The sequence below is a fragment of the Parasteatoda tepidariorum genome, chromosome 5 (genome assembly GCF_982258835.1).
Source record: "Parasteatoda tepidariorum strain Cologne lab strain chromosome 5, Ptep-v5.0, whole genome shotgun sequence".
NCBI lineage: Eukaryota > Metazoa > Arthropoda > Arachnida > Araneae > Theridiidae > Parasteatoda > Parasteatoda tepidariorum.
Genome location: NC_141759.1, coordinates 19,908,004 through 19,928,655, shown reverse-complemented (window position 1 = coordinate 19,928,655; position 20,652 = coordinate 19,908,004). Strand labels below are relative to the sequence as shown.

At 27.3% G+C, this 20,652-nt stretch overlaps 1 protein-coding gene across 9 annotated transcripts in view; it reads right to left on the bottom strand.

Moving 5' to 3' along the window:
* LOC107445872 (uncharacterized) overlaps window positions 1-20,652 on the bottom strand; it is a 256,280-nt gene that overhangs the window by 35,355 nt on the left and 200,273 nt on the right. Inside the window, exon 1 of one of the 9 annotated variants that reach the window (XM_043047463.3) lies at window positions 5,949-6,536. The exons of 5 other annotated variants lie outside the window; for them this stretch is intronic. The gene's annotated coding sequence lies outside the window, so the exon portion shown is untranslated. Of the gene's footprint in view, window positions 1-5,948; window positions 6,537-20,652 lie in introns of those variants that run through there. 3 more of the 9 variants (XM_071184744.2, XM_043047459.3, XM_043047460.3) reach the window with 3 other exon arrangements.

The window sequence follows — 20,652 nt, the reverse complement described above, 5'->3', positions numbered from 1 at the left end:
TGTTTTTCCCAATTAGGGAGCGTATTGAGATAAATGTAATACAAACTTGTAGCATAAACGACAAAGTTTAATAGGAAATCTGCAAAATTATAATTTAACTTGTTTAAAAGGAATGGCTTTAAAAAGATATTCTGTTTAAAAAGAAAAAAAAACATGCTAACACTTTTAAAATATTTCATCATTTGTTCTTTGTTTTTATTGGCTCTGGATACTATAATAATAGATTTCTTTCGCATTTGATTTGTGTGAAGCTTAGATAAATATACATTGGAATTTAACTCTGGATATACATATTTGATTCGTTTTAATCCTTAAAAAAGTGTTTCAATTGATTGAATAGATTTAGGCATACGGCTGTCAATGTTATTAACAGTGTGCAAACTAAATCTTTAACTGTCACAAAGCAAAGTACAAAGACAATTTGCATCAAGTCTATTAATTTTTTCTTCTTCATTCAGAATAGCTCAAAAGAAAAAGAATTTTTTTCAAAAACAAATTGTAATTTTTGACAAACATTTGAAAATAACTTCATTACGTAGCATATACATGACTTCAGTAACAAATACTACTAAAAACACGATGAAGAAAATAATAGTAAAAATATTGTTTGTGTGACAAAATAGTTAAGAAAAACAAAGAAATATTTAAAGAGTTCTTGTTCAAGTACTTTAACATCTATTTTTATGAGAACGTAATAATAATTGAGACAGGTATTTAAAATGACTGGTTTATCAAAATCATACATCAATGTATAGGATCAATAATATAATCAATATCATAAAATAATATTTTAGTAACTAATAGCATAACAAGCTTTGTTCACATTTCAGTGAAATTCACAAAGCACCATTTTAATTCGGTTGGATCTTTTATGACTGTAGAGCATGTATCTGTAAGTAATTATGTTTTGCAGCGATGGATAGCAGAAATATTCCATTTCAATTACTGTCTTACTTTGTATAATTATTTATTTTTGAAATAAATGTGTAATGATTTGGGACATAAACATTTAAGTAATATGATATCTAATAAAAACAAAACTTATTCAACTCACGGTCCCCCTTTTTTTGCCCCATCATGGAAAATAGAACAATTTTTTTTTTTTTTTTTTTTGTACCAACATTTTTAGCCTAGAGCCATTTTCAATTTTTAGTTGATGGTTATTTTTATAAAAGCAGAAAGAAAAATTAGTCATAGAAACCAAAGCATAAAAAAAAATAAAAATAATTTACTAGTAGGTACATATTTTCACAAATCTGCCCCCCCCCCCCTACTTAATTTATGAACAAGAATGCCTTAATATTAAATAGACTTAGAAGAAAATGTAAAAAATATGTAACAAAAAAAATAAGAAAATATTTTGATAGTAAACTAATTAAAAATGCAAATGAAACTTAATGTAGGACATAAATGTTATCATTATGTTTCATGGGATAAATGTTACAGATTAACCATTATAGATAATTATACTAAAAGTTAAAAAAAAGAGCAATAAAAGTCATAATAGATGAAAAACTACAGAGAATGTCATATGTCTAAATATGATTAAGTATGCTATTTTTTCTCAACAACTTAGATGGAAATACCAAACCAAATCAACATACCATCTCATTATACTAAAATGGTAATTGGTGGCTGCTATAAAAAACCACAAAACATTACATATCATAGTGACCAGAAATTTAGCCTTCCCAAAATCAACATACCACTCTTAATTTTGTACATATAAGATATACACAAAATATATTCCACAATTTACAAAAATTTGTTTTAGCAGAGTATCACCTAAACTCAAAGATTTAAATAGAAAGAAAAAAGATTTTACTGCCACTTTTTACTTTTTTAGACACAACTATTATTCCTGATGATACGAAATCATAATTGAGAGCAAAGGATGTTTAAAATAAGAGCTAGGTTTTAATTTTATTGGTCAAAACTCAATTAAAATAAAAATTGTATGGTTAACTTAGAAACTAACAATTTTTAGATATTTTTTTATAAAATTTTAATTATACAGTTCTCTTTTCAAAATAGCTACTTCAAACTTAAGTTGCATAAAATAGCAATAACTCATAACTTATATTTTTTTCTGTGTAATAGAGTGTACAATAAATAATTAAAAGAAAATCTTTTTTTAAAAAAATTTCACACAGAATGCTTAGCTAGATGAATGATATTTTATATTTGTAGCAGCACTGTGAGTCTCATTACTTTTTAAAAATAAGCCTGCAACAGACACTCTCAGCCTATGGCTTGTAGGCTATGTGTGACCCTTGAAGCCTTTCAACTCGATTTCTGAAGTGTTTTAAATATTAATGAAATTTTTAAAAAAATGAACAACAGAGAAATCTTTTTTTCTGTGCTCAGTTAGAAGTTACTGATTTTTCTAAGTATCAAAATTGAAACCAATAGCATTTTGCAATTTTTGTTTAATACTGTGAGTTTGGTGCTTACAGCAAAAAAATGTAATTTCGTACAAATACAGAGGAAAAATTGTAAATTAAAAAAGAACGCTAAAAATAAAATTGTTTTTAAAAGATATAAAACATTTAGAGAGGGAATTTAAAAAAAAAAAAAAAAAAAAAAACAATTTGAAAAATAAACTGAGAAATTTACTTATCTGTGGTGAATAATCAAGCGCTTAAGACGAAATAAACTTTCTATTAAGGAAATGTTACCTTTCATACCTTTTTTTAAAAAAAAATAATGAACAAAAAGTTCAAAATCGTAATAACATTAAAAACTACCTATAAAAAAGGAAAAGTGCTCCAAAATAAAAATATCATAAAAAATAGGCGTTAACTATAAAAAAAACAACATTTTTTAATATTGTGCAAAACCTAGTAGCATCAACAAATAAACCAAAATAATTCCTTTTAAGGGATCAAGCACACACACAGTAACAAAAAAAACATGATGTAATGTTTTTAGCAGGTGTTAAGAAATTTGGATTATTATTTAAAAATATAAACATACATCAAAAATCAATGTTTACCGATTATATAGTCAGCTCTGGCAAAAGACAAAGCATCATTGAATGTAAAACTAGCCTTTAATAGAGCCTATAAGATTTTATATTAAAAATGATCAACGGTTTAAATTACATTTAGGCTTGGTTTACAATTAGCAATCAATTATGTTGTAAAAAAGATACAAACATCAATTAAAATTCACAGGTTTCTAATAATTGGAAACATTCAAAAAGGAATTATTAAATAGAATGACAGTGATGTAAATTATGTATACTTTGTAAAACACAATTTTTCTATTCTTATTGTGAATAATAAAAGAAATTTAGTAGTCTTTAAATATTTTGCAAGTCAATCATATTCTATAGAATAACATTCTCGTGTCTTATTTATTGCCATCTAATATTCTCCTCTCAGGTATCAATTAATTCTAAATTCTGCATGACTATGTTTCTATAATCAGATCACTATAAAATAATTTCCCGAACTAGCAATAAAAATAAAGGAATGTTATGCTGTTTTGGTTTTTTGATTTTGAATCTTGGTTTCAGTTTCAGTCATAATTGTAATTTTTTATTTAAATTCTCTTATTTATTCTCTCATTCTCTTAAATTTCTTACTTATAAATTTTTTTCTCCAGAAAATCCATTACATAATAATAGAGACATGAAAGCAGGCTCGAAAAAATTTGTCTAAACTAGTAATATCTTTGAATTACTAGCCTTTTAGACCAGTGATAAAATTTGGTTAATATATACCCCTGTTCTAATTAAAATATATATCAGTACGCATACACAATGTTTTTTGAAGGGTGAACCACCCTGCCTGCCCTTTTATCCCTATAAAGATGCCCTTTATGTAAAAATAAGCTGCCATCCCTTAAAAACACTGTCTTTTTTAAATTTATATTCCATGAAAAAAAAAAACAATGTTAAAATAACAATAATACACTGGTAAAATTATCTATATTTATAGATTTAATTCCCTTTACCATTACAAATATTTACTTTGATCGGACTATTCGCAGCTCGTTAAATTTTTATAAATATCTCTTTTTTTATTAAAAGATTAATAAATTTTTTTAGGATTTTAAATTTTAAAATTATGTTTTAAATAAATACAATTTTATTTTAGAAGAGAAAAAAAAACACTCCTTTAAATATTCATTTTCTTATAATTTTCAGTTTAAATTTATAAGCTTGTAAGTTCACACTGTTTTTGAAAAAAATTTATGCACAGAAATTGTCTTTTAGCATGCTTTTATTATTTTAATAATAAGGAGAAAGTATTTTTAAAAATATACACATAAAATAGAATAAGAGGGTAGTATAAAAATTATCGAAAATCAAATTCAGTAATTACATATTAAAGTAGGGAACCGATTATCCGAAACGATCGGGACCATCGCTCTTCCGGATAACTGATATCTCTTGTTTTCTGAATCGCTACAAAAAGCCGTTTTTTTATTGTTAAACCCAACTAAAAAAATATATATATTTGGAAATAATCTTAAAAAGAAGAAAAAACGATGAAGTAATACACTAATGATTATTTCCAAAATGATGGCAACATTTCAAAAAAGAAAGAAAAATCCCAAAATCTTATGAGGGAAAAAACATTTTTTTAAAAAAATGGCGGGAAAATTTATCGAATTTCGTTCCGGTTTTTTTGGTTTTCCGATTTCCGGATAACAGGTTCTGTACTGTATTACATTATCGATAACTCTTCATGTTGACATATAATATCTAAGTCAACATGCTTGCTTCGAGCTATGAAAACTCATTATTATTCTAGGTGTACAGCCTTTCTTCGAGATGTGGCAAATAAAAAAAATTGCATAACAATAATTTTATTTTGCAGGCTGCAAAAAACCTATACTGAGTCGATAAAGAACAATAACAATATGTCTAAAAACATTATAAGAGAATGTATTGCATATTTTTGAATTTAAAAACATTTCAGTCATAAATAATATTCTTTAATAGAAGTAAATTGTATAGGGTTTAAACTTTTTCAAAACTAATTTTATTATTTTTTGTATATAAATTACTTTATTAATCCTATAATTATAGTTTTAAACATACTTTAGATGAAAAGAAAAGTTCTTTGATCGAAAATAGCTTTTAAATCAAGAATGAAGTTTGTCTGTGAAGACAGGTTGCATAGTCCCAAATAATATCAACAAAACAGATCAAGGTGATGTAAAATTGTATTTTTATTAAATTGATTTTTCGGGAAAAATGTGGTCATTAACTAAGACTTAATTATATATTAAAAAAGTATAGTAAGATTGGAGCTAATGTGAACTTACTATCCATAAACATGTTTGCTGAGCTAGCACTAAATATGTGGAAAAAGATTATCAGCATGACTAAAACATTGAAACTTCTGAACGAAATATTCCAAGATCTATTTCTTGGACTGGAGTTTCATAATACAGTCAAGGTGAATTTAAAGAATCTCTATAAAAACCTAAAATTGCATTTAACTAATAAAAAAATGCAGGGTAGCAAAAAATAATTTAGGAATATCTCCTTCCAACCCAGAAACTTATATAACTTTATGACAGTTGAAATTAGTTTCATTAAAGTATTATAATTTATTAAAAACATTAGTATGCATCGGCTATATTTTATAATGCAATAAAAATTAGAGTGGCTCTATACAACTAAACAAATATTCTGTCCAATAAAATTGTCTAATAATTAATAGTGAATTAAACCAGTACTGTTTTAAATAAATATTGAATAATTAATAAACAATCTCCAAATAATTAGTTTTTTTACACATAAATTTAGGTTACTAATAAGGCAATATATAAACTTTTGCACTGCTTGGCACATTATGTAATTTGTTTAAATCATAATGTATTACAATAGTAACTTTCAGGTTATTTTGTTAATTATCAAGCATGCACAGATAATGGCGTATAGAGATATAAAACATAATAAACGGCTGGCTAATATTAATGAACTTTACCAGAAATTTACGTCCATTTAAACATTCATTGTGATAGCACAATTCCGTAGTATTTATCCAAATATCGTCACACTTTATTTCTGGATACAAATTACTCAGGTAATCCAATAAATGAAAAATCACACTTAAATATCCCACAAAAAACACTTCACCGGAAACTTGTCATGCACAATCTATATCCATAAATAGTTTTCACATAAACAAACCAGCGATCGTTTCCTACCTTGGACAACACGAAGCAATCGCACGTTTTCGTCAGACGATACGAGAGACAGTATTCGGAATAGCTTACGTTCTCCGCATTGTTTTAATCATTATTAATTAAGAGTCAAATGGCAACACTAAAATATTATTTCACTAGATTACTCAAAATGATAACTCATAATCCAAAAGAGACTACGCAAGCGATAATTTTAGTATATAAATCGTGAGGGAGTGATGTAGAATTTCACTGGATTTTATCGCTTGCAACTTTGGAACCGCGAAGACTGCTCTGATGCCGAACAAACAAGCTTATTGGAGCTCGGAAAATGGGAGGCGCTAACTTTATGCAGAGGGGTGGGCAGAAGCTTCTACCAGCCACAGTATACATAAACAAGCTATGATATCCAGTTTTATGGACGGGTTGAAAGAAAACTTTTTTTAAGTGCATAATTTTTTTGTACATTTTTTTATCTTTCATTTTGCAGCGAGAAAACGAATGATGGTTTTTCATCTATCATCGTATTATGCGGAAGGGTTGATAAAAAAAATATGCGTTCGAGAAATGCAGCACTAAATTAGGGCCAGTTTTTTTCCAAGTTACCACAGCACAGAGATTAAATAACACAAGGGATGCAATAAATCGAAAATATCAACAAAAAACTTATATCTTACGCTCTTGCTTGATGAATGCTTGTATTTCTTTTATTTTATTTATTATTATAATCGCGTTTCTCAAACTCAACTAAAACTTTTTTACTAGCAGAAAACCTAAAAAACATTCAATTTAATCAATCTTACGAGATATCAAAAAATATCTGATTTCTTTGAAAATAAAATCAAATCCAATGTTTCAAACTAAAATTAAATTCAAAAGTAATATTCATTATATTTTTTATACTACTCATGCATGTAAGAATTTAAGAAATTCGGCTTTCCTTAATTAAGGGGTTCTAAGTCCGGGGCTTCATGGACTAAGCGATTAACAGACCTTGAGTGTAGCTATCAAAACAAACAATCACGAGTGTTCTTCTATTATTATTATTAATATTTAAAAAAATACTAATTGTTTAATGGTAGAAATATTTGAATAGAAATTGCCTAATATTAACTACGTAATAATTTTAATGGCTAAAAAGTAAATAAAAAAGGGGGAGATATTTAGAAGCTGAAAGGGAATAAATATCATAAGATTTTTTTATTTTATGAAGTTGATTAACCTTTTTGTAAGAGAAATTAGATCGTAAATATTTATAAACAATTTTTAACTAAAAATTTTATCTAAATTCAGATTTTGAATTGAATCATGCTTTATACATAAATTTATTAACCAGTGTTACCAACCTGCTCGAAGCATAAGAAATGTACTTCACTTAATAGTAGCAACATTTACATTATTTTGTAAAAGAAAAAGAGAAGAATGAATTTGTAAAAAAAAATCTATTAGTTAGGCAATTATGCTTTTAAAAATAGCCTTAATAAGAAAGTTTTCAAACTTTTACCACCGTTAAACTAGGTTTTTCGAATTTTTATAAAAAATTAAGACGAAAAAGTATTTACATGGAGGTACTAACTTAACATAAACGATTCACTATAACTAAAAAAAAAATAAATAAAAAAATAAAAACGAAAACTTTGTCAAAATCTGATAAATTATGGTTTATGGTCAAGGAAGGCAGGTGTAGGAAAGAACCAAAACCTGCTTGATTGCAGAGATGACATGAGTAAGAATAAAAGATGAACATTTTATACAACGATACTGAAAAGATTTCGAATTAATTCCTATACAGTTAAGCCTGTAATCAAGTAAGAGAAAAAAATTCCTATGTTCTCCTAATTCAGTTTTTCAATTTTTATTCGAAACAAGCTACAATATGTTTTAAAAATGAGTCGCAGAAATTTCTTCCGAATTATTTATTTACTTTTTAAAAATAAAAAGATATCTTAAAGACGAAAAGTAGTCTGCAGATTTTGTAACAATCAGCATTTTAAAGTCAGACAAAAAAAAAATTCTCTTTTTTTTTTTTTTTTTTAAATTTAATCGTAAATTAAATTACACGAATATTGAGTGAAAATTTGTAATTTTAGAGGGAGCTATGTCATTTTCTTTTAGAAAAAATGAGGGGTCTAAAGCCCGACTGATTATTGGCGCCCCCTCCGGACCCCTGCCGTGCAGGAAGATTTCTCTTACCGGATTGGTGAACAGGAAGGTAACGTTAAAAACGTTACTAGTTGAGCTAATTATTTATATAACTAATTTTTAACTGTGTCTTTTGTCTTCTTTAAAATACTTTCGCATTTAAAAACAAACAGCGAAAGAGTTATGAAAAGAGAAAGTGATGTTACGCAATTTGTTTATGGTTGCGTCGCATCAGTGCCCGGCTGCAACCCAACCTTATCATTATCACTCCCAGACAGAATATCAATCACTGTCACCTACTCAAAACTGATTATTTAAAAAAAATTACAATTCAGACAAGTGAAAAAAAAAGAAGAAAAACTCTTATTTTTTTTTTTCTTTATAAAAAAGGATCCCTCTAAAAAATATAATAAAATAAAAAAATAATAACAATAAATAATAATAAAAAATAATAATAAATAATAATAAAAAAAAGCAATAATTAAAAAAGTTCTCTATAAAAAAGTGCCATTAATAACTTTATCAAAGATGCAACTTTACCTGCCTTAATAATTTTTGTTTTTTTGAAGTGGTCACAACATTTATGTTTTAGTGTATAATCCTAAGTTTAATTAATTTGTTTTAACATTATTTGTTCACCACTACACATGAATAATTTAAAAGTTCGTGAAAAAGACCATTCCCCCCCCCCCCGTCGATTCTTGGTGAGCCGATAAATTTTATAAAAGATAATAGGTAGAGCCGTAGTGGCTCAGAGGATAAATTGTTCGCCTTCCAATGAGGTGAATTGAATTCGAATTCCAACGAAGGCTGGTCTATACGAATTCCGCACCCGGCTCGCACCGACCGCAGTGCTGACGAAAAATATTTTCAGTGGTAGACGGATTATACGTTAGAGTTCCCTTCAGGCGAGCCGTGGGAGGTTTTCCTAACCATCTTACGAAATACGAGATAGTTCCATTAAAAAGTCTTAAACGAAGACAAACTTTTTCCAATACTTCATTCAGGAGTTCCCTTGTCTTCTGGATATGGCTCTAAATTACAAGGCTACGGAGTTGAACATCAGTAGCCGTAAACCCGTAATTGCGTCGGCTGTTCAACAACGATTATAAAGACAAATAAATAAAGTAAATAATTAAAATAAATGAATAAAATAAATAATTTAAACAAATAAATAAATAAAATAAATAAATAAAAAATAGTTTAAGGTTCCAATTCTCTACCACTTCATAAAATTTTCTGCTGAATGCGAAGCAACTGGTTTGACCAACCCTTTTTAGTTGGTTCTGGTGAAGACAAAGGTCACTAAAAATTTATTTTCGTTTTTGAACAAAAACCAATCTTTAATTTTATTAAAAACTTTCTAGGTTCATTTTTCATTTGAAAAACAATGTAACAAATATTTAAAAAATGTTAAGCATTTCTGCTGATAAGAGAATGAGTAATCAAGGTCAAACTTTCAGATTATAAATTTATATAAGATGATTAAAGTTATTGATGAACGTGACCATAAGTTGAAAGCAAACCCATTTTATGAACTTTAAACTTGCTTTATAAGATATAGATTAGCTAAGATTTTTCCCCTTAATATTTTATGTTTTACACTATATGGAGTTTTCATTTTATTAAAATAATTAATTACTAAATAAACTTTCAATAAATAATTGATTATATGCATTTCTGACAAAAATTTCTATTTAAGGACCCTATTTTAATAAATCATCATACTCTACTTATGTATTATATTAATTTTCTAACACTAATTATTTGATATAAGTAATTTATATCTATTAGTTCATTTTCAAAAAACATTCTCCTACTTTTCAATATAAATGACCGAGATCAGCTTTTTTTCTACCCATTTTAATAATTCATACTTTACAGATCTATTTTATTAATATTTTAAAAGTAATTATTTTATGGGAATAATTTATATTCAGTTCTTCTTTGAAAGATATTCTAATACTTTTCAATATAAAATATATTATAAAATATATTAGTTTTCTAAGAATAATTATTTGATATAAGTATATATCTAATTGTTAATTTTTGAAAAATATTCTCCTACTTTTCAATATAAATGACTGAGAGACAAATTATTATAAAAGTATTCGACTTTCTTTCCATCTATTTTAATAATTCATATTCTAGTGTTCTAATATATTAATTTTCTAAGAATAATTATTTGATATAAATAATTTATATCTAATAGTTAATTTTTGAAAAATATTCTCCTGCTTTTCAATATAAATGACCGAGAGACAAATTATCATAAAAATATTCGTCTTTCTTTCTATCTTTTTTAATAATTCATACTGATCTAATATATTAATTATCTTTTAAGAATAACTATGGGATATAAGTAATTTATATCCAACAGTTAATATTTAAAAAATATTTCATAAAAATTAAAGAAAAAAAGCAGCATCTGATTTGGCATTAGATTCTAAATATCCTCCCACTTTTCAGTATAAATGACCGAGAAATTTAAATTTAATGTGATAATAATTATTATATTATGGGTTAATGATAATAATTATTATCATCAATTCTTTGACGCAGATAGGTCACCGGTGTCTCTTTTATATATATTTTTTTGGCGCTCTAATTACAAGCAAAAATATATTTTGGTAATCATTAATTATTAAAAAACAGTCTAATAGATACGAAAAATATTTAATAGGAGATTATAGAATTATATTTGAACTAAAATGAAAAATCCAAATAAGGTTGTTAGAATTTTTTTTTTTTTTTTTTACATTCATAATCAATAATTGATTCTGTCAATTAAAGAAATTTCAATAATAAATAACTGTTTCTCTTAGATCTAAATAACTACAAATAAATGTAAATTTTAAAAATTATTGCTTAAAAGTATACCGTGTTTAGAAAATTTTACCTTTAACGCAGAAAAAGATGCTAATGTTTCATGCTGTATTTCATAACCATAAATTATTTAAAAACTAAATATAATATTTTTTACTTATTTTGACCTAAATTAATACAAAATAGTGAAAACAGTATGAAAAATATGTTTAATAAAAATTCTGCGTCAAAGGGTTAAAATATTCGGGGTTTCTCTCTCTCAGTTAATATTTAAAAATTATTCCTCAAAATTAAAAATAAAACGCAACATCAAATTTGTTTTGTTCAAACGCCAACGCCAAATGTCTATTATTTATAAGAGAAATACAATTATATACTTAAAACTGTGAACGACTTTGAAAGGGCGTCAATAGCAAGGAAGAAAGTATAGACGGACCATTAAAAATGCATTTTAAAGAGGATTGTTAAAAGTACAATGAAACCTCGTGCCTTTTCAACCAGCTATTGTGTAAGCTATTCTATAAGTCCCCCAACTCAGGAATCCAGGTAAGAATCCGCACCTGATGGGCATCTGCAGTGCACACCTGAGTTGGACTTAAAAATCAAACACAGGTGAGAGTGCCCAGGAAATAAGATGGAATTTCTTATTCATGAACTATTTAAAAAAAAACTTTGAGGATTTTATTTTGTAAATTTTTTTCTTTTCTTCACCTCGCGATCGAATCGTCAAAGGTACAATGCACAAAATTAAAAAAAAAAACAAACGGTTTTACGTTCTAGGACTCATTCTGAATGGTTCAAGGGGATGACCTCAAATATGTTATTTAATAAATACAAACGATATTTTAAAAATAATTTAATGCAAAAAATAACGTCGAATAAATATATTTTTTTTTTGTTATTTTATTTAATAATGGTCGAAAAAAACGTTGAATTGTAAGGTATGCAATATTTTGCATCACTTTAATGGATATAATTTTACGTGGAAAAATGCAAAATGAGAGCAAAATCTTGTGAATAATTCCTGAGAAATTGAATTTCAAAAAAGTCAGATTTTAAAAATTCGATTTCTTAGGAACTATTCGAGAAAATTTGCTGAAATTTTGTATTTTGCTATGTAAAATTACATTCTTTAAGGAGATCTAAAAAATTGTATACCTTAAATTTCAAATTTTTTTTCGACTAATATTAAGTAAAATAATAAAAATAATAAATGTTTACTAAAAGTTATTTTTTGCATGGAATTGTCTCTGAATAAACGTATTTTATAATTGTATTCAAAAATTTTTTAATTCGGTTTGGAATTTCTCGAGACATGCCGAAATACACAAAAAGTAAAATTAATATTAAGGGGTCCAAACTTTGGACCGCTCTCCTGATCAAACTATGGGGGGCATATTATCTAGATTGCTGCTATGCACTATATCTAGTTGGTCGAAAATCCGAATTCGTCGAAAGAAAGGTATGTTCATTAAGAGAAAGTACGTTTTTGTGTCTGATTTCGTGACTTAAAATATCGTCTACCATAATTAATTAGCATATTCAAGGTCACCCCTTCGAACCATTAAGATTTAGTTCTAGAACGTGAAGATTCGATTATTAGAGCAAAAGTTATTAATGGTTATCCGTTTTGTTTTTTTTTTTTTTTGTTTTGCGCGCTGTACATGGTGAAAGGAGGGTAAGAGTTAATTTCTGCCGTACATATTTTATAAAATGGGTATAATTCTGTTCAGAAACAAAAGTCAAAAATTTAAAAAAAAATACATCTTTACTTTTAGCAATTCTTAAAAAAATTAATTATCAAGAAATTCAATTACATTAAAAAATTCATTTAATTCTCATAAAATTAATTTCAAAAACTTTCATAGTGCGGTAATATTTTTTTAAACAAATTTTTACTCAACAACACCAAAAATAAGTAAAATAATAAGTAATAATAATAATAAGGATAATAATAATAATAATGTGAACGTTTGTACATTAAATGAGCATTAGAATATCCAAATTTTAAAACAATTCATGAAAGAAAATCAACCAATTTCTAATAACAGTTCTAATACAGTTACTTTAAATTCGTGATTTATGAAAGTTTTTAGAGCTATGATTAATCATCAAATTCAAAACCAGAGAAAATTTAAAACAATGAAGATAAGAAGTTATTAAGATATTATGCAAGCAGAAAAAAACTAAAAGAAAATTGATAATACATTTCGAAGGAGGGACGAAGTAAATTTGATTTTAATTTCCATAAATAAATTAATACTAAGACGCCTACTTTGTCCATTTTCTGGGCATATTTTTGTCTAGTGGTAGCGGAATTAATGTTTTATACCGCCACCACTAGAATTTATGCTTTAATCAAGGAGTTTTAGTTCGGTAAATTTCATTTAAAATAATTTTTTCTCCAACATATAAAAATAATTTAAAAACTCATATAAGTCTCCACGAGGTGACTCCTTTAAATATTATTTTTTTGCTTTACAACTAATCACTAATTAACTACTAACTTCATTTTAATTCACTCTTTGAGTCAGCAACAATTACTTCCACTATTTATGCCATCAAGAATTTTCATTAAACACATTTTTCTCACTTTTATCATTATTTTGCATTAATTTAGGTCAAAATAAGCAAAAAATGTTTTATTTATTGTTTGAATAATTTATGGTTATGTAAGACAGCTAGAAACACGTTAAAAGTAAAATCTTCCAAAGACGGCTCACTTCCGAAAAACGATTTTTCAAATTTCCTCTTATTTATATCTAAGAGAAACAGTTATTCATCATTGAAATTTCTTTAATTTACAAAATTAATTATTGATAAATTTTAGAATATAAATTGGAAACCACTACTTTGTTTTGGATGTTATATTTTCGTACAAATACGATAATCTAACAAATTTTTTTTCAGCAACTGTTAAAAAATACAAAAATACATTTTTGCTTGTAATTAGGGAGCCAGAATAGAAAATATGTATATAGAAAATATGTTCCCTCTGCATCAAAGGATTAAAATTAATCCTTAAATATTAATTAGTTTAATTAAAAATAAAAAAAAATTTAAAAATTACAATTGCGTTTAATTAAGGCTTAGTTTTCCTTTTGCCAAAGGCATAGCTGCCAACTATGTTAATTTTTTTTAATAAAGTAGTGATTAAGTTAACGGTGCTTGAGAAATAATTTAAACATTGATGACTTAGTATCTTTTAATAAATTTCTCAGAAACTGATGAAATTGTAAAAGTAATTTCATTTCGCTAATAATTATAAATGTAATTTCATTACCAGTGGAAGAAAAAAAGAGTTTGTGTTCTTTAAAAAAAATGCAAATGTTGGCAATTGTCGGAAAATTTTTGATCAAACAACTAGTGTTCAGATCTAGGCATACATATATTATACGGTTCAAATTGGTACCTATATCTGATAGATGGTACCCCATGGTTCAGACATTCGAAAACTATTGTTTCGAGGAAGAAAAAAAAAATCTCATCATACCACAATAATCTGAGGATGAGAGTTGCAACTTCCTTGATTTCTGTAGAGGATATGAAGCGGAAAAAGGCCAAAGGAAGGTCAAGGACAAGAGATCTTTCATGTCCGAGAAGTGTAATCCCGACCCCAGGGGTCGGCTATTTAGGGGGATTCAAAGAGGTCGATTTCTGAAGGTCGAATTAGGCGGGAAAGAAGTGAGAGCCATACACGATCTTCGATGTTAATAATTTGGCTGGATGGTATAATCCTAAAGATAAGATCTTTTCTTTTCGAAAATTACACTGATTATGACCATATATTCACAGGTTACATATTTTTGACCAGTGACCAAATTTTTGAGAGTGCTTTCCCAAAGACACTGGCAAACTAAATGGAAAAGGAGTCCCTGAAAAATTTTACTTATAGTTAATTTGTTAATTAAAAATTGTGAGAAACTGAGACTGATTTTAATGTAAATTCGAATATTCTTTTAAAACGTAATAAATAAGTAGGAATTGGTTTGGAATTTACCAAAAAAAACTTTTTAAATTTCCAATGTTTAGGATTCTTAAGAAGACCTAAAAAGTTTCTTAATTTGACACTCTTATTTTATGATAAATAATGTTCGTATACAAACAATAGTTTTCCATGTAGTGACTTAAAAAAAAATCATTATTAAAATGGAACACTTTATAATTTTTTTGTAAATACTTTTGAATTATCATAAGATTAACTCCCTGACAGACAATTCTCAGTTGACACTTAATACGCTATGATATAGTTATATGAGATTTCCAAAATATAAAATATTAAAAATTATATTCCGTAAACGTCAAAGTATTCTTTTTATAAATTCTTTTTATTAATTCTTTTTATTTGAAAATGTCTAATAGCATTCGAATAAATATTAAAATAGAGTAAATTCGGGCACAACAAATTTCAAATTAAGATTTCATTCTTATAATTTTCCATGCATGGCACATGACATTTCTAGTGTTTTGTTTGAGGTTTTTGAAGCCAATTCGTACCCTCCAACATTTGAGGTTTTTGCAAAATACTCTTTCGAGTGGTTGTAAACTAAAGCAAAATTTTTTAAAATAAATAGAATTTTTATAAAACAGTTTTCAGAATTATTATTACAAAACTAACTATTATTGACGAACTATTTTTCTTTTAATATATCCGTTTAAATTATTTATTTGTAGTGATCTAATTTATCAAAACAGTAATACGTTACATTAGCTACCACTGGAAAAATTATTTTCTGAAACTACGGAAATTCCGTTGTAATTGGAGAGTATGCCAATAAAATTCAAAAGTCCAAAATAATTCAATTATAGGACATTTCTAATTTTTTGCAATAAAAAGGACCAGTTTATAATGTTTTTAAGATCACTAGCAGGTTCCACCCCCTGTTCGATGACACCCCCCCCTTTCCCAAAAGATTGCTCGTTTCTAATCTTATATGCTCGTTCAGTTCGCTAATAAGTTAAACAAATCTGTTCTCGAGTAAAATCTTATGAATTTAAATCAATTATTAAAACCATTAAAATTAATTCCTCTTTAAAACATTGCAATTTTTAGCCAATATTAAATTATTGAAATAAAAAAATTAAGTTTAAATTTTAAAAAATGGCATGCAATGGAAAAATTTGCCGAAAAAAAAAACAACAATAATTACAGTTTTAGAAAACAATTGCAATTAACGATTTGCAAATCTGCTAAAGATACATTTATAAATTTCATAACTTTGAGTAATCACTGTAAAGCTTTCAAAATATTCCAAAATGGCCTGACTAGGATGTATATATATATTGTATATCAGTGGCGTAAGCAGAATTTTTTCAAGGGGGGTGTTCATAATTTTCTGAAGCTACTAAAAGAAATTCGAGTATGTAATAAAGCACTATTATTTCCCTAATTAAGAAAGTTTTGACTTTTTATTTAGACAACATTGTTTAGTTAAATTTTGATTTGATTTTTTAAGTTTAAGAACATAATGTAATATCTTCTCGCATGTAATATCTTCTGAAAAAAGTCCAATGTCATATGGGTGGGAAGTAACACTTTGAGGGCCACTTTCATCAGATTTTGCTATGCTAGAAACGTTTTCTTCAACGGAAGTATCACATTTCTCTACAACAGAAAAACTTACATTGTACTCCGTTCCCCCTTTTATATAATTTTTCACCGCATCTCCAAAATTCTCGAATTGTCTCAAAGATGACAGAACGTCTAAGATTCCAGAATCATCGCGTAAAGACCTCGCGAATGACAGCCAGTCTCGAAAACTATCGCGACTGGCAGAACAGAAAGGAACCAGTCCATAATAGTATTACTTGAATTTGGTTTTAAAAGAACAACCCTACTATAATAAATTTTTTTTCTTCAGTATTCTGAGAAATACCGTGAGAAAAAAAGGTAGGCATAAGGTAAATAAAAATATATAGTCTTAAAAAATAATACCCGCATAATTTCCACTAAAATTTTTATTTTTGCCATTTTCTCAGAGCTCAAGGGGGTGTTCAAACCCCTAAACCCCTCCCTTGCGTACGCCACTGTTGCATATATATAGCACAATTAAGACAAAAAGGATAAAAAGAAGAGAGAAAAAGAAAAGAAAAAAAAAGAAAGAAAGAAAGAAAAGAGAGAAAACGAATAAAATTAATAAGTTTTATTTTCTGAGCATAAGTTGCAAGCATATAGAACTCATAAAATAAGTTAAAAAAATATAGAGAAAACATGGAAAATAACAAAGATTAATGAAAACAGGAGAAAAAAATTATTAGAATAAAATGTTTCTGAAAAAATTTCATTAAACAAGAAATTATTAAAAAGACGGAAAACAAAATAATGAAAAAAATAATTTCTTCATCAGCTCTCACGATTATATCCGCGAAAAGGAGTGCTTTCTAATATTTTATCGATACCCAAAGCAAAATATATGTATATTGATATATTTTGCTTTGGATATATTGATGCAATATTAAAAACGCCTTTACACCTTTTTGCGGATATAATCGTGCGAGCTGATGAAGAGATTATATCATTTCATTATTTTGTTTTCCGGCTTTTAAAAAAAAAAATTTAAAAAATTATTTTGCAAATAGAATTTTCAAAATTATTTTGCTTTAATAATTTTTCTTTTTCTCTCTTCATTAATCTTTATTATTTTCCATGTTTTATCTATATTTTTACTTACTTTTAAGTAAAATATTTCGTAATCTTTCCAACCGATTAGTTTCGAAATCTTGTACACAAACGTACAATTACACGAATAGAAAAACGATAAAAATTATTTATGACCTTTACAGGATTGGCAACTACAAGGTTTTTTTGGAAAATGTTTAATACAGTGGTAGACTTTAAAATCTAAGGCTTTTAGAATTTCTGGCAAGTTTGTCACCATTTTAAAAACCTCACGAAAAGAGAGCTGGAACAAAATGGTATTTCACATGAAGTTTTGAATCATTTACATGACGAATGACTTTTGAATCAAATTTACAAAACAAAGAATCATGCCTTGGAACATAAATTAAAAGAAAATTTTTCCGAAAACCTTAGAAAGTTCGCAGCTTTGCTTTTTTTCAAAAAATAAATAAATAAAATAAAGTTATTAACTTGATAAAAAGAACGAGGACACCATGCACGTTTTAGTCTCAGACGGACGATACGATACACGATACGGTTTCGGCTGTCGGGGAAGCAAAGCTTATCAATATCGACTCAAAATTCAGCTTTTTATTTTAGACATTATTATCACCACACTGAAATGCTATACTGATTTTAATACCACATAATTGAACAAATACTTCAGTTATTTCAACAAAAATTCTTTAAAAAGAACTCACCGTGTTGTTCGAAAAACAAAATGTCGTTACAATCGAGAAAGAACTTAGCATATATCCGGAAGCTTATAGATAATGGAGCAAAATAAAGAGAAAAAAAGCAATTCTTTTTTGTTAGATATTATGTTACAGATACAGATAGAGCTGATCAAGCACTACACGACACAATTCGAGGAATCGGCGTATTTTCTTAGTTTTATGACGTATTTTCATCAGTCATAAAAATTCGCCATTACGATGACTTATGGTGGACCGCTCTATGTTCCATACATGCAAAGGTAACAGTTTCCGACTCGAATTTAACGGAATAAATGTTAAGAAACAACAGAAGAAGTTCAATATATTCTAAATTTATTTGTTAAAATTTTGATGGGGACGTTCAAAGATTTAACAATTCCAATTTTTGTGGTTTTTTTTAAAATGAAAATTGAGTTAAGATCAGTTATGCATTTAGCATGGTTTTTCGAAAGCCTTTCGCCAAGGGGAAAAAAAAAAAAAAAAAAAAAAAAAAAAAACGTTTTAACACATTGCTGACCATTCACGAGTTAACTCGTGTTTTCGTTAGCATTGATCTCGTGGTGACTATTTTAAAAAGTGGGCGTAATTTTTCTTACTTTTCAAGTTTTACTATTTACAGGGTTCCCGCGGTCCTTGAAAAATTTAAAAAGTGGTAGCAAATTTAGGGTGGAGCTACAATATACTTTTTTATTTTAATATACTTTTTTATTGTAAAGTGCAGAAATTTTCGTGCATATATATTTTTTTTTGAAAACAATTTTTAGTGGTGGCTACACAGAAATAAAAATGTCAAATTTTTTTTTATTTTTATAACCACTTTTTAAAATTCTCAAGGACCGTGGGAACCCTGATTTAATTCTCTACCAATTTATTATAACTTTACGAAACATGATGTATTTGCAAAACTTGCGGTATACCACTACACGTAGGTGATTGTTATACTCTTTATCATACGCATACCTGCCAACTTTTAATCCTTTCGAAGATTATTTTTCCCAGTGGTAGTAAAATGAAATTTGAATTACGATTTTAGGAAGAAAACATACGCTGTATTTTGTTGTCACATATGCGGATAATTACAACACTATTACATATTAATATGTATGCTTAATTTTTTTAAAAATAGTGGTGGTCAAAAAGATGATATATTAAGTTTACAAATGCAAGGAATATAAGAAAGCATACATTTTACTACCATTTTAAATATAGAAATAAAATTTCACGCCAAATGCGTAAAAGTTGGTAGGTATGCGTACGGCATTAAAAATTTTTGAAGTTTATTTATATTGTTTTACTTCCACATCGGTTTTCGAAACAATCTATATATATATTTCTCTTACACGGCACCAAAAAAAAGCCTCATTACAACTCCCCGAATGGCAACGTTAGAAAATCTGCCAATGATTGCTGCTAAAAATGTCACATGGCAAATGTCACATGAGGTGGCTCAACATATAGCGCTTTTAAAAACGGAAACAATAACCAGAGTGAACATTATCACGTTGTTCAATTCAGATTCATGCCCTAAAAACATGATAATATTTAATTTAAACTCAATTAGGAATTAATTAATTAATTGGCGATAAAACAAATTTTTATGTTCTTGAAAACGAAAGACTTTTTGAGGGTTATTATCTCACAAGGAAAAGTTAGGGTTTAAAGTTTATATTTTTAAATAATAAAAATTTTTTTCTAAAACTTTCAGAATTTCTAGCATTAACTAATTTATTATATACATTTAGTTGAATTTAGGTGAGTAACTGCAATATTTGATAATTTATTTTGCTAATATGTTTCTCATTTAGCTAATGTTTTGTTTTTTCACCATGTACAATATAAAAAAAAGCTAATACACTTTTTTAAAAGCCAATAAGAACATTGATAGAATTCTTCTACATAAGTACAATACTATGTCTTTGATGATAAAATACTATATCTTTGATGATAATATGCTATGTCTTTGTGCTAGAACATTGTGTTCATTGGCGAGCGAGCGCAGCGAGCCATGGTTCACGGCCGTGAAACACATTGGATTGCGTAGCAATTCTCGGGGGTTGGCGAGCGTTAGCGAGCAGGGGGCGGAGCCTCCTAGTAGCCTATAATTTTAAACTATCTGTTACCTTGCCGTAAAAAAAAATTATCTGGGCTTTAGAATGTACGAATAAATTAATTAATTATTTTAAAGAAACGCCAATTTGGCGT